The sequence below is a fragment of the Caretta caretta genome, chromosome 3 (assembly GCF_965140235.1).
Source record: "Caretta caretta isolate rCarCar2 chromosome 3, rCarCar1.hap1, whole genome shotgun sequence".
NCBI lineage: Eukaryota > Metazoa > Chordata > Testudines > Cheloniidae > Caretta > Caretta caretta.
This window is the reverse complement of record NC_134208.1, coordinates 43,103,013-43,116,705: the sequence shown is the minus strand read 5'-3', so window position 1 is coordinate 43,116,705 and position 13,693 is coordinate 43,103,013. Positions and strand designations below refer to the sequence as shown.

At 40.2% G+C, this 13,693-nt stretch overlaps 1 protein-coding gene across 2 annotated transcripts in view; it reads left to right on the top strand.

Moving 5' to 3' along the window:
* The window catches only part of CSMD1 (CUB and Sushi multiple domains 1), a 1,991,107-nt gene that overhangs the window by 1,584,311 nt on the left and 393,103 nt on the right, over window positions 1–13,693 (top strand). The window lies entirely within an intron of this gene.

Here is a 13,693-nt window from a genome sequence, read left to right as displayed (position 1 = left end):
AGTGTCTTACTCTGGCAGAAATGAGTCAGATTTTTTAAAAGTGGGCATTTAACCTGAGCAACCAAAAGTAGGAAGAAAAAAATTAGGGCTTAAAATAAAAGAACTTTGGGCCTCATTGTCTCATAAACAAGAATAACTCATGTAAGGGAGAGGTAATACCATGAGCTGAAAACTGATGAATCTCATAAGAATTCTTAACCGCATGGGTGCCCAGTTTGCCTCTGACCCTGTAGAAAAAGATGGGGATCCTGTTCAGAATCCAGGGATCTCACGAGATCAGCAGAAAGTAGGAGGCCTATAGGCAAGTTTACTTGTGCCTCCTGTCCACTACCCTGCCCCCACCAGCTTCCACCACTCCCAGTGACCACTGCAGAAACTGTGCTTGCATGGTCTCCTCTCTCTGCTACTTCTCTTAGAACTCTCCTGCAGCATACAGAGAGAATAAACCTTAGTTTATATGAATGTGTGCCGACTTCCTTCATGGACTAGGTGCAGAAGATCCAAGAGAGCTTTGCCACTTTCCCTCCCATGTCTTCTTTCACCATAGTCCTGCTTCCTCCAGTTGCAGTAAACTTGAACTCCATGAACTCATAGGGAGGAACTTCTGCAGTATTAGGAGAAAGTAAGGAATATTTCATGTAGGTAGATTTCACTCATCTGTGGGTGAAAGTGCAGTTGCAAAAGGGAGTATGAGGTCCCTTGTTGTCTAGACAATAGAACTTTATCGTAAATTTTCTAAGAGTGGAAATTTTATAAGGTCAAGAGTTCTGTTCATTGTTTTTGTTTTTTCTGTAAAGTGAATAAAATAGACCGGTGACTACTATAAGACTGTTAAAGGGATCTGGTAATTGTTGACTTAATAAATCTAGTGCCAAATAAATCCATCTAATCTATATCTGATTGCTCAGTTTTAGATGCCCACAAAGAGTACATCACCTGCCATTAACATGTCGTCTTTGTGGTCCTTTTTTCAGTCATCTATATGCAAGAGCAGTAATGAAGCAATTGATAACATCTGATTTTAGAACAACCAAAATACATGATTAACAAAACTGAACTCAACTCTGGTGCTTTTGCAAATGCTTTTTTTTTTGGCTTTTTAACATTCTGGGGCTCTTTATGTGATGCAGAAATTAAAAACACCATATTCAGTGAGTTGAATGATCCATGAAAGCAGAAAAATGGGGGAAATGGTGCTCATCTTAGTTTTCAATATCTCATTGGCAAAACAATGATACAGAAATCCATAGACTAAGTAAGTATACAATCATACCTTGTACTAGTCAGAATGTGAGCAGATCTTGGCATTAAATATATGGGGAATTCAAGTATCAGTCAAAGCAGTTAGATAGGAAGGCTAAGGAAGGCAAGAAGAGTTGTAACTGAAGATTAACATTTTGTAGTGGTCTCTCTCCTAACTACAGATAATTCTGGAGGAACAGATATAGTAGGGTGGATGGAGGTTCAGTGTTCGAAAGGACAATGAAGGGACCTGTGGTATATCCCAGCTAGGAGTCAGATAAATGGGAAGATCCTGATTCCTAAAGTCTCAAGTTGTTATCAACCAGTCATCCTGAAGGACTTTGTACTCCACAGTACATGGATAGTAAACATTAGACTAGCATTTCAACCTAGCCTTGATTGGCTAAGGCTGCTGTGACCTGCAGGAGCAAATGTGGTAGCAGTTTAGCAACATTGTAGAATTGGCAGTGCCTGGGTTTGGGGGTAGAAAAAAAGTAGCAGCCTCATTTTTTCTCTGTTTTTTTTAAGACATAACTATATGGAAACCAACATATATACAATGGAAGTAGGGATTGTTCTCTGTGTCTGCCAAGGAAAGGACAAGAAGTAATTCGCTTAATTGGAAGCAAGGATTTAGGTTAGATATTAGGAAAAGCTTCCTAACTGTAAGAGTAGTTAAGCACTGGAACAGGTTACCTAGGCAGGCTGTGGAATCCTCATCACCGGAGATTTTGAAGTCCAGGTTAGACAAACACCTTTCAGGGATACTCTAGGTATACTTGGTCCTGCCCCTCAGTGCAAGGAGATGGATTAAATGAGGTCCCTTTCAACCCTACATGTCTATGATTTCTAAGAGTGGAAATGGGGGAGAGGGAATGTCTGTTACAGTGTATAGAATGGCATCCACATTGGTATTACAGGAATTGATTGTGATAATTTTTCTTTCAGTGAGGGAGAACAAAAACATAGTCTGAGGCTGGTTGGTGTCAAGTATCTACCCTCAAACAATAAATTAAATTTCTTTAGATTGTTATATTTTTAAGTGTCCTTTATCTGCCAGAAAGTTGGGAAGAAAAAAGTTTCTTCTGCCAGGACAATTAATGGATTATTTTAGCCCCAAGAATTAATCCAAAGATGTGTATATTTCCCCCTCTGTTACTGTTTTAATCCTTTTTAAACACAGTTCACCAAAACATCCCAGAGTTTTACTTTGTCTCTTCTCTGAATTTTTTTGAACAGCAGTGGAAGGACTAGAAAGGAATGTAAGAGGCCTTTTTCAGCTGTTTTAAGTTTTCAAGCGTGGAAGACATCAATGAAGCACCATGTGCAAAGATATAAGCTTGAAAATGCCATATGGAATAGCCACAACTTACTCTATTGTCACCTTTTTTTGTTTGGATCAAAAATATCAGCGTTGTTGTTTTTTTTTTAATTTCTGTTATAGTTGCCTGGATTTTTTCTCCCCAATTAAAACTTTCCTTGCTGAGACGCCTGTAGGTGTTTTGGAGGGAAGATGATGGAGCCTCAGGTGCTCCCACAGCTGGACTTAACATTCCTGTTCTCTAATCATTAGGAAGCCTTTGTCATTCTATTGTAAAGTACTAGTGTTCTATGCTGCTGTGTCAGCTGTATTTAACCTTAAATTAACATTCAAATTAAAACGGAATCTTACTAATGTCACAGAATAACAATAAAAGATACAGACACAATTGTCTGCTAAAGCTAATAGATTGCAAGTTTAAATAAAAAGTAACACAGCCCAGTATCTGAATAAAATCAGGGTAGTCTCCTTGCAGAGGCTGACCACTGCACTGTTGTGTTCCTGTCACCAGAGGAAACTCAACACATGCTGTGACTTCATGAGTGCTCATTTCCATGTTGAGAATTGAGCTGAATACAAATATTCCTCTGATCCTGTGTCCCATAATATGGTTGTTTCCTTTTCAGTCAGTTTCTAATCCTCATACATTTGACAATGTTCTCCCCCCATTGTAGGCAGCCCACTTTATCTTGATTTTGGGCAGAAAACAGTTATCCCAAATTATCACTGTCACATTCAGTTGTTCCCTGCTGTTCTGAGAGATGAAGAATGCAAAGTCCTCATTTAATGATTGAAGATCCAAAATGTGATATCCAGAATTGAAAATCTGGTCATAAGAGTTTGAATCAACCTCACACAAGGTGACTCTATCCTCTTAAATGAGGCTTATACATACTGTATATGATAACTCGCTTGCCTGCATCTAATCAAAACAAAGTTATTTTATTTTCCATACACTGCCAGTCCACCAGTAAAGGCTTTTCAACTACCCACCAAACCTGCCAAGGTTTCAAATATCGAACAGCTATAAGACTGAACCCAGGTACCTCTTCTTATACTTCCTCTCTGGAAAAAAATGCCTTTTGTATCTGTATAGAATAAATGAGAATCACACTTCCTCACACAATTTAAGCAGGGATGGTCAAATGTACAGTAGACAAAACAGCATCTTTCACTCAATGCCAACACAATAACTTCCAGAAATCTATTTGTTCCTATGTGAGTTTAAAGCCAGAAACTTTTGTTTTCTTTTGTGTTGGAAAAGGAGGAACTACACTTCGGAACAAGTGGAAGGAACCAATAATGGCAAACTACCAAGTGTCTGAAATAAGTCTTGTATATCAGGATTCCTGAAGTTCTAAAAATTAGGTATTTCTCTAGAGAAAGCTGATGTCAATGAAGTGATTACCTTGAACTGGAACTCTTTTTTTTTTAAATAATGGATCCAAAAGAACCCTCAATCTTCAATTTTTGCACCCATCTTCCCAATGCTGTCCTGATGTTGATATAGACTTGGTCCCCTTGTATGGATTTAGGCCTATGCATAGTTATTTTTATTTTCATGGTTTATTATTATTGTTACTATTATTCATATTTGTCATCTTCAATGTTTTGCATATCTGACCAGCATTTGATTACCAGGAAAAATAGGTCAGACCTTACAGACGGGAAGAATAGATAGATAGTAAAAGAAATTTCTCAGCTATGTCACAATGTTTTGGCATCTAGACAATTCTATTATTGCAAATATCTTACATTGCTCAGTTTTAGTTGTGAGTTGTAAAAGTTTTCTGCCGAAGAGACTGTGAAGTGGTAGGAAATAGTGAGAGTTGGAAGCTGAAGGTAAAGATCTAAATTAGAGAAAAAAAAGTTAAGTTCTAAATCCTGAATAAAGGTGTTAAATATGAATTTAATAGAATCCTGAACTGAAGTTGAATCTAGTCTACTTCATGTTGTGCAATAATTCAAAAATCTAGAAGAGCATAGGAGTGAAAACAAAGTTCTGAAACTCTTTCAAACTCAGTGTCTTACCCTTACATACAAACAAACTCAAATCCTGGAATCCAGTGGCTTTCCCTCAGGCCACATTGTGTCAGTTGAACAAAATAAGAAAAATACTGAATAGAAGCTTTTGGAGTTTTCATTCAGTAACTTACTGGATTACAAGGCTTGTTCCAAAGAGAAACTTCACACCTGCAGTCTGCAATAAAAAAAATAAAAAACAATACCAAATGATTAAATGTGTGTGTGCATGCACATGTATATCTACGCACACATTTATTCTTGTTCCAGCTATAAGTTTTAGAATTTCAATAAAATGAGATGAGTGATCTTATATCATAAATCTAAATTCAATTACATGCACAAAAACTATATTAAAAGAACTTGTAAAGTCAGGCCCATGCATCCTTATTAGGCTCCCTTATCTGCATGTATTATCATAGAATAATAGAAAAGTAGAACTTCAAGGGACCTCAGTAAGTCATCTAGTCTTTAATTATATGGTCATATACAGTGTTCTCCTTTTTTTTTTTTTCTTTTCCACCAATCCTCTTATTCCACACACTCTCAATTCTGCTCTCAAATGAGGCAGGAGTCCTCAACAGCCTCATCCACTACATAATGCTGACTAATTCTCTATGCACCATCCATGCAGTCCACTGAATGAGACAGGGTCCTACATAGAGCTGGTTAGAGACACTTTTACAGGACCATCATCCATTGAATATACAGTTCCATTGAAATTGAAATGCTTTGTGAAAATGGGTCAATTTTGCCAGAATTTCAGTTAAAAAAATGAAAACCAAAAGTTATAATTACAAAATATCTGGTTTTGACATTTTCAGAACAAAAAATTTCAATTTTTCATTTTGAAATGACTTCTTATTTATTTATTTTGGTATTATAATACACATTTTTAAAGTTGGAGTTATTTATAAAAGCAAAATGTTTTCTATGTCCTGAAATGATTTTTTTTTTAATTGTCTGTTGTGGAAAATTTTAAAATTTTAATTTTGGCTACAATTTGAAATGAAGGCAGATTTTGAAATCTCTAAATTCTTTACAAAATGGAAATTCTATCTTTTGAAGAGCTGTAGTCCTTTGGGGAGAAAAAATATTGCATTGTACTAATTAAGAGCTAGCTTGGATAGAGTTAGAATTGATATATATGGAAACTATTCAAGTTTTTTATTTTTTTTAAGTGTTTACTTTTTCTCAATGTTATGTTTTACGTCCATGCTTTGCTTCTGCACCTCTTGTTTCAGCCTGGGACCAAAAAATCAAAGTGCAGAAAGAGAAGCTGTACTTATGTTATTTCCAGTGCAATAGGAAACATGAAGACTTCTATTACAGATATCAGAGATTTAGGCAGTTTGGATAAGATTTAGACATAAAATGTAGATAATTAAATAGATTTTTGGGGCTGTATCCGAACCAAACTCAGGCTGACCTTTTTCTTAAAAAAAAAAAAAAAAAGTCAGTCAAATTTGTTTGCCTGTTTCCAAGAACAAGGTTTGGGAAAGAATATGTTGTTGGAGTGACCAGAACTGTATATACAATATTCAAGGTGTGGGCAAACCATGGATTTATATAGTGGAATTATGATATGTTGTGTTTTATTATCTATCCCTTTCCTAATGGTTTCTAACATTCTGTTAGAATTTTTTGCTTGCCATTACACATTGAGCAGATGTTTTCAGACAACTATCCACAATGACTCTGAGATCTCTTTCTTCAGTGGTAATAGCTAATTTAGACCCCATCATTGTGGATAGCTGGGATTATTTTTTTCCAGTGTGTGTCAATTTGCACGTCAGCATTGAATTTCACCTGCTATTTTGTCGCCAAGTCACACAGCTACCTTGCTAGGAGTTACTATAATTTTGTTCTGGTAATAGTAAATGGTAACCTTTAGAATGACTTGTGGCTTTTCTTGGTACAGGTCAAAAGATTGAAGTCTAGTGGGAAACGGCAGTGTTTTTCTATCACAATTTGAGATCTAATATCCAGAACAATGGTTGAGTTTCTAAACCTTCCACCTTGCGGTCCAAATATAACTGTACTTTCAAGGCAAGGAAAGAGAATGGGGAAGAGATCATTACAAATGTAGTAATGTATATGTTCTTTTACATTTATATTAATATTTTGTTGAGTGTTTGAGTTAGAGACGACTCTAGATTGTCAAATAACAGGCTCAATTGGAATTATTTAAGATTATCAGAGATTAGTACAACACTATAAACAATACAGAAAGAATAGATACATTACCACCTTTTGTTGTCAGACCAAGAGCTGGCTCTGTCTCTCTCCTTCACTGTATCTGGAAGGATGCACAGTTTTCATTCCCCAACTAAGTTCCCATATCAATGTCATTATACAAGGTTTTAGACAAAGAAACCTTCTTTGCCAAGAATATTCTCCCAGATACAGATGTTCTGATGTCATTTCCACATATTCTCTATTCACCTGATTTATGTGTAAAGCTATAATTATTTACAACTGAGAGGACTAACAGTTATTCAAGGTAATATCCCTTACTGGGTCTTTCCTACCCCACAATCCTTCTTCCCTGTTGATTCCCCAACAGAAAGCATCTGCTGTAACAATCATCCCTTATTAGTTTCCCAAGTCTATATATGCTTATGTAAGTGTGTGTGTGTGTGTGTATGTATATATTAAGATGGTTTCCAAGAATATCTGGAGTTTTATGGACACAAAGTTGCCCAAGATTGTTAGAATGCAGCATAACAGACACAATTCCTGAATAGGGTTACTTATTGGTCCAGAATCAATGTTCTGGGCCTTAGAATAGTTAATATATGCATATATAAATGAATCATATGTACAGAAAGAAAGGTCTAAACAGGTGCTAACAATTGTATCTTTATGATATGAAAGTAAGATTTTTGGTGGTGCTTGCATAGGTAGGCTCCTTTAAGGCACATTTGTCTCTGATATGCTGCCATATGTTTGTATCATATCTATACTCAGGGTTGGTCATTGGGGTGGGCAGGCTGGGCAACCACCAAGTACACCTTCCTGAAGGGGGCATCTCCAGAGCAGGGGTATCCTTTTTCATCTCCCTCCTGCTGTTCTGTGGCTGTCTGCAACCGCTGATTCTCCTGTCCCCTCCCCCCAGCCTGGAGCTGCCCCTAGCCAAGCTGCTCTTGGGTGCCTCCTGTCTGCTGTGCAGAGTGTGGGGGGTTGTCAGGGTGTCCGCATCCCCCCATCTGTGTACCTGGTCTCTGGTGAGCTGGGGTGGGAGAACAGAAGTCTGTGCTGCTCCCTCTGGGTCATGACTGGGAGCTGCTGTCCGCTGCTGGATTGAACAAGCCTTCAGATTAGCGAGTGCTTTGCTTAAAGAGATAGTGCGCTGTCTCTCACACTCCCCCAGTACACACAATCTGTCTCTCTCTCACACACATGTTCTGTCTCTCACATCCACCACCCCACACACACATACAGATCTTCTCCCCCAACACACACTTGTATTATTATTATTGTTATTACTTCTTGTTACTGTCAAAATGCACAATGCACATATATTCTCTGTAATTTTATTCTTTCAGTGCTGTTATTTTAGTTTTTTAACTAGTCTGTGCATATCAAACATTTATGATATGGATAAATTTAATTCTTTGATCAGTGAGTTCTAAAATGCCTAACCTGTCCTGGCTGGAGTAATTATCATTACTACTTTTGTTATCATATTGTGCTTTGTTATTCGTTATTTAAAATAGTACAATCAAATAATAGTTTACTTCTAGAATGTAAATTTAGCTTGTACTCACCTTAGCAGTGCCAGTTTAAAAAAAATGAGCTAAACACATAACTTTAGACACTGTGCAGGTGAAGGTCGCTTATTTTCCAATTATATTGTTAGTTATATCTGTAAAATAATTTAAAAATTTTATGAAAATAAATGTACTTCCAAGAATGATACAAATAGCAATGGAGAAGACAAATGTCAGTGAGTCACGTATATAATCAGTAAACATAAATGCCAAAATAATTAGAAAAATAAATTCCTGTTCTTAATAAAAGAGGCAAAACCCTTAATCACATATGTTAACATTAACTAAATAATTTTTAATGGAGTGAAAAACAGTTAACTAAAATAGAGTAGATAATGCAGTAACACAGACTGTGTCTATTAAAGAAAGTAAGAAGATTTTATTTATTTTTCTTTATCTCTACGAAAGATAGTGTACAAAGTATCCAACTTGTGTTTCTGATATCCATGTTAAAGCTCCAGAACTGATACCTCAAGACTTGGGAGTGGGAATATCTTTCTGTATTATCTCCTGATTGTTCTACATTTACATATAAACTTAAAATGTGGCTTTAACTGGAGTTTGTATATATATTTTTCTTTCATTATATAGGAATTAGATAGCTAATTTCTGATATTATCTGCAAAAAATAACACCATAGAGTTTTCAGGTGCGTAAGTAGCCCCAGGAATCATGGTTAAAGTTTCCCCCCACCTACCAAAATCTGAAATGGTGCCCCTGGTGAGTCCTCAGGAATGTTGGGAGGGCTGTGGGCTCTTCCGTCGAATCGTGGAAGTCTACGAATGGCTACACAGGTGGTGTCGGAGAGAAGGCTTTGGATTCTTTGACCATGGGATGGTGTTCCATGAAGGAGGAGTGCTGGGCAGAGACGGGCTCCATCTTACGAAGAGAGGGAAGAGCATCTTTGCCAGCAGACTGGCTAACCTAGTGAGGAGGGCTTTAAACTAGGTTCACCGGGGGAAGGAGACCAAAGCCCTGAGGTAAGTGGGAAAGCGGGATACCGGGAGGAAGCACAGGCAGGAATGTCTGTGAGGGGAGGGCTCCTGCCTCATACTGGGAATGAGGGGCGATCAACAGGTTATCTCAAGTGCTTATATACAAATGCACAAAGCCTTGGTAACAAGCAGGGAGAACTGGAGGTCCTGGTGATGTCAAAGAACTATGACGTGATTGGAATAACAGAGACTTGGTGGGATAACTCACATGACTGGAGTACTGTCATGGATGGTTATAAACTGTTCAGGAAGGACAGGCAGGGCAGAAAAGGTGGGGGAGTAGCACTGTATGTAAGGGAGCAGTATGACTGCTCATAGCTCCGGTACGAAACTGTAGAAAAACCTGAGTGTCTCTGGATTAAGTTTAGAAGTGTGTGCAACAAGAGTGATGTAGTGGTGGGAGTCTGCTATAGACCACCGGACCAGGGGGACGAGGTAGATGAGGCTTTCTTCCGGCAGCTCACGGAAGCTACTAGATCGCATGCCCTGATTCTCATGGGTGACTTTAATTTTCCTGATATCTGCTGGGAGAGCAATACAGCGGTGCATAGACAATCCAGGAAGTTTTTGGAAAGCGTAGGGGACAATTTCCTGGTGCAAGTGCTAGAGGAGCCAACTAGGGGGGGCGCTTTTCTTGACCTGCTGCTCACAAACCGGGTAGAATTAGTGGGGGAAGCAAAAGTGGATGGGAATCTGGGAGGCAGTGACCATGAGTTGGTTGAGTTCAGGATCCTGACGCAGGGAAGAAAGGTAAGCAGCAGGATACGGACCCTGGACTTCAGGAAAGCAGACTTCGACTCCCTCAGGGAACAGATGGCCAGGATCCCCTGGGGGACTAACTTGAAGGGGAAAGGAGTCCAGGAGAGCTGGCTGTATTTCAAGGAATCCCTGTTGAGGTTACAGGGACAAACCATCCCGATGAGTCGAAAGAATAGTAAATATGGCAGGCGACCAGCTTGGCTTAATGGTGAAATCCTAGCGGATCTTAAACATAAAAAGAAGCTTACAAGAAGGTTGGACATATGACCAGGGAAGAGTATAAAAATATTGCTCGGGCATGTAGGAATGATATCAGGAGGGCCAAATCGCACCTGGAGCTGCAGCTAGCAAGAGATGTCAAGAGTAACAAGAAGGGTTTCTTCAGGTATGTTGGCAACAAGAAGAAAGCCAAGGAAAGTGTAGGCCCCTTACTGAATGAGGGAGGCAACCTAGTGACAGAGGATGTGGAAAAAGCTAATGTACTCAATGCTTTTTTTGCCTCTGTTTTCACTAACAAGGTCAGCTCCCAGACTGCTGCACTGGTCATCACAAAATGGGGAAGAGATGGCTAGCCCTCTGTGGAGATAGAGGTGGTTAGGGACTATTTAGAAAAGCTGGACGTGCACAAGTCCATGGGGCCGGACGAGTTGCATCCAAGAGTGCTGAAGGAATTGGCGGCTGTGATTGCAGAGCCATTGGCCATTATCTTTGAAAACTTGTGGAGAACGGGGGAAGTCCCGGATGACTGGAAAAAGGCTAATGTAATGCCAATCTTTAAAAAAGGGAAGAAGGAGGATCCAGGGAACTACAGGCCAGTCAGCCTCACCTCAGTCCCTGGAAAAATCATGGAGCAGGTCCTCAAAGAATCAATCCTGAAGCACTTGCATGAGAGGAAAGTGATCAGGAACAGCCAGCATGGATTCACCAAGGGAAGGTCATGCCTGACTAATCTAATCGCCTTTTATGATGAGATTACTGGTTCTGTGAATGAAGGGAAAGCAGTGGATGTATTGTTTCTTGATTTTAGCAAAGCTTTTGACACGGTCTCCCACAGTATTCTTGTCAGCAAGTTAAAGAAGTATGGGCTGGATGAATGCACTATAAGGTGGGTAGAAAGCTGGCCAGATTGTCGGGCTCAACGGGTAGTGATCAATGGCTCCATGTCTAGTTGGCAGCCGGTATCAAGTGGAGTGCCCCAAGGGTCGGTCCTGGGGCCAGTTTTGTTGAATATCTTCATAAATGATCTGGAGGATGGTGTGGATTGCACTCTCAGCAAATTTGCGGATGATACTAAACTGGGAGGAGTGGTAGATACGCTGGAGGGGAGGGATAGGATACAGAAGGACCTAGACAAATTGGAGGATTGGGCCAAAAGAAATCTGATGAGGTTCAATAAGGATAAGTGCAGGGTCCTGCACTTAGGATGGAAGAATCCAATGCACTGCTACAGACTAGGGACCGAATGGCTAGGCAGCAGTTCTGCGGAAAAGGACCTAGGGGTGACAGTGGACGAGAAGCTGGATATGAGTCAGCAGTGTGCCCTTGTTGCCAAGAAGGCCAATGGCATTTTGGGATGTATAAGTAGGGGCATAGCGAGCAGATCGAGGGACGTGATCGTTCCCCTCTGTTCGACATTGGTGAGGCCTCATCTGGAGTACTGTGTCCAGTTTTGGGCCCCACACTACAAGAAGGATGTGGATAAATTGGAGAGAGTCCAGCGAAGGGCAACAAAAATGATTAGGGTTCTAGAACACATGACTTATGAGGAGAGGCTGAGGGAGCTGGGATTGTTTAGCCTGCAGAAGAGAAGAATGAGGGGGGATTTGATAGCTGCTTTCAACTACCTGAAAGGGGGTTCCAAAGAGGATGGCTCTAGACTGTTCTCAATGGTAGCAGATGACAGAACGAGGAGTAATGGTCTCAAGTTGCAGTGGGGGAGGTTTAGATTGGATATTAGGAAAAACTTTTTCACTAAGAGGGTGGTGAAACACTGGAATGCGTTACCTAGGGAGGTGGTAGAATCTCCTTCCTTAGAGGTTTTTAAGGTCAGGCTTGACAAAGCCCTGGCTGGGATGATTTAACTGGGAATTGGTCCTGCTTCGAGCAGGGGGTTGGACTAGATGACCTTCGGGGGTCCCTTCCAACCCTGATATTCTATGATTCTATGATTCTAGCAAGATGCAGCTGCCGGCTGATAGCGCATAGCCTGCCTTGAGACGCATGCCGAGCAACAGGCACCACAAGTCACAGCAGTAGCACAGAAGTAAGGGTAGCAACACACCATATACCATGCCACCCTTACTTCTGCACTGCTGCTGGCAGTGGCATTGCCTTCAGAGCTGGGCACACAGCCAGCAGCCACCACTAATAGGCTGCCCAGCCAGTGCTTAATTTGTGCCAGGACTGAGCTCTGACACCTCTTACAATACAAATGAAGCACTGCGGGGAGGCAGTGGAGCCTGAAAGTGATGAGGGGGAGCCCGCGGAGCCCACAGGGCCATGGGTGATGGACGGGGTGCCAAAATACAAGTTCCCTGAGGGCGCCATTTTCCCTAAGGCTGGCCCTGTCTTTACTGTACATGCAAATAGATTTCAGCTAGATTCAGACTCTCAGAAGTGTTGCTCTAGGGACTGTATTTCCCTAATATTAAAGGACTGATGAAATTTGAAGTACTATTCCTGGGTGCACACTGGGAGCATACATAGAAATACAGAAACTTTTATTTTTCAAAGCAAGAACAAATATCCACTTTTTGGTAGCTCTGAATGCGATTGTTACCTGGAGGGGGAAGAGGGAAGGAAATAGGTTCTGGTGGCTCTCTGCAAAGATTGTTCAGGAAGCTGCAATTCAAAAAATCCACAACACAGCAAAAGTACAGCATATCACAATGGCATTGCCTCCTTTTATTGGTTCTGTTCTTTTCCCTGCTGTCTGACCCCCTAGCAGCTGAAGACAGGTAGTAGCAAGGAATGCTCAGTCTATTATTGTAGAGATATGAGCTATACATATCTGGAATAATTTACTTCAGTGTGTTTATCCCCCTCTGTCAAGGTTCCTTCCCCACTCTGAACTCTAGGGTACAGATGTGGGGACCTGCATGAAACCCTCCCTAAGCTTATTTTTTACCAGCTTAGGTTAAAACTTTCCCAAGGTACAAACTATTTTACCTTTTGACCTTGGACCTTATTGCTGCCACCACCAGGCGTCTAACAAATATAACAGGGAAAGATCCCACTTGGAAATGTCTTTTCCCCCAAAATCCCCCCAAGCCCTATACCCCCTTTCCTGGGGAAGGCTTGATAAAAAGTCCTCACCAATTTGCATAGGTGAACAGAGACCAAACCCTTGGATCTTAAGAACAAAGAAAAAGCATTCAGTTTCTTAAAAGAAGAATTTTAATAGAAGAAAAAGTAAAAAGAATCACCTCTGTAAAATCAGGATGGTAAGTACCTTACAGGGTAATTAGATTCAAAACATAGAGAATCCCTGTAAGCAAAACCTTAAGTTACAAAAAGACACAAAAACAGGAATATGTTTTCCATTCAGCACAACTTATTTTATCAGCCATTTAAACAAAACG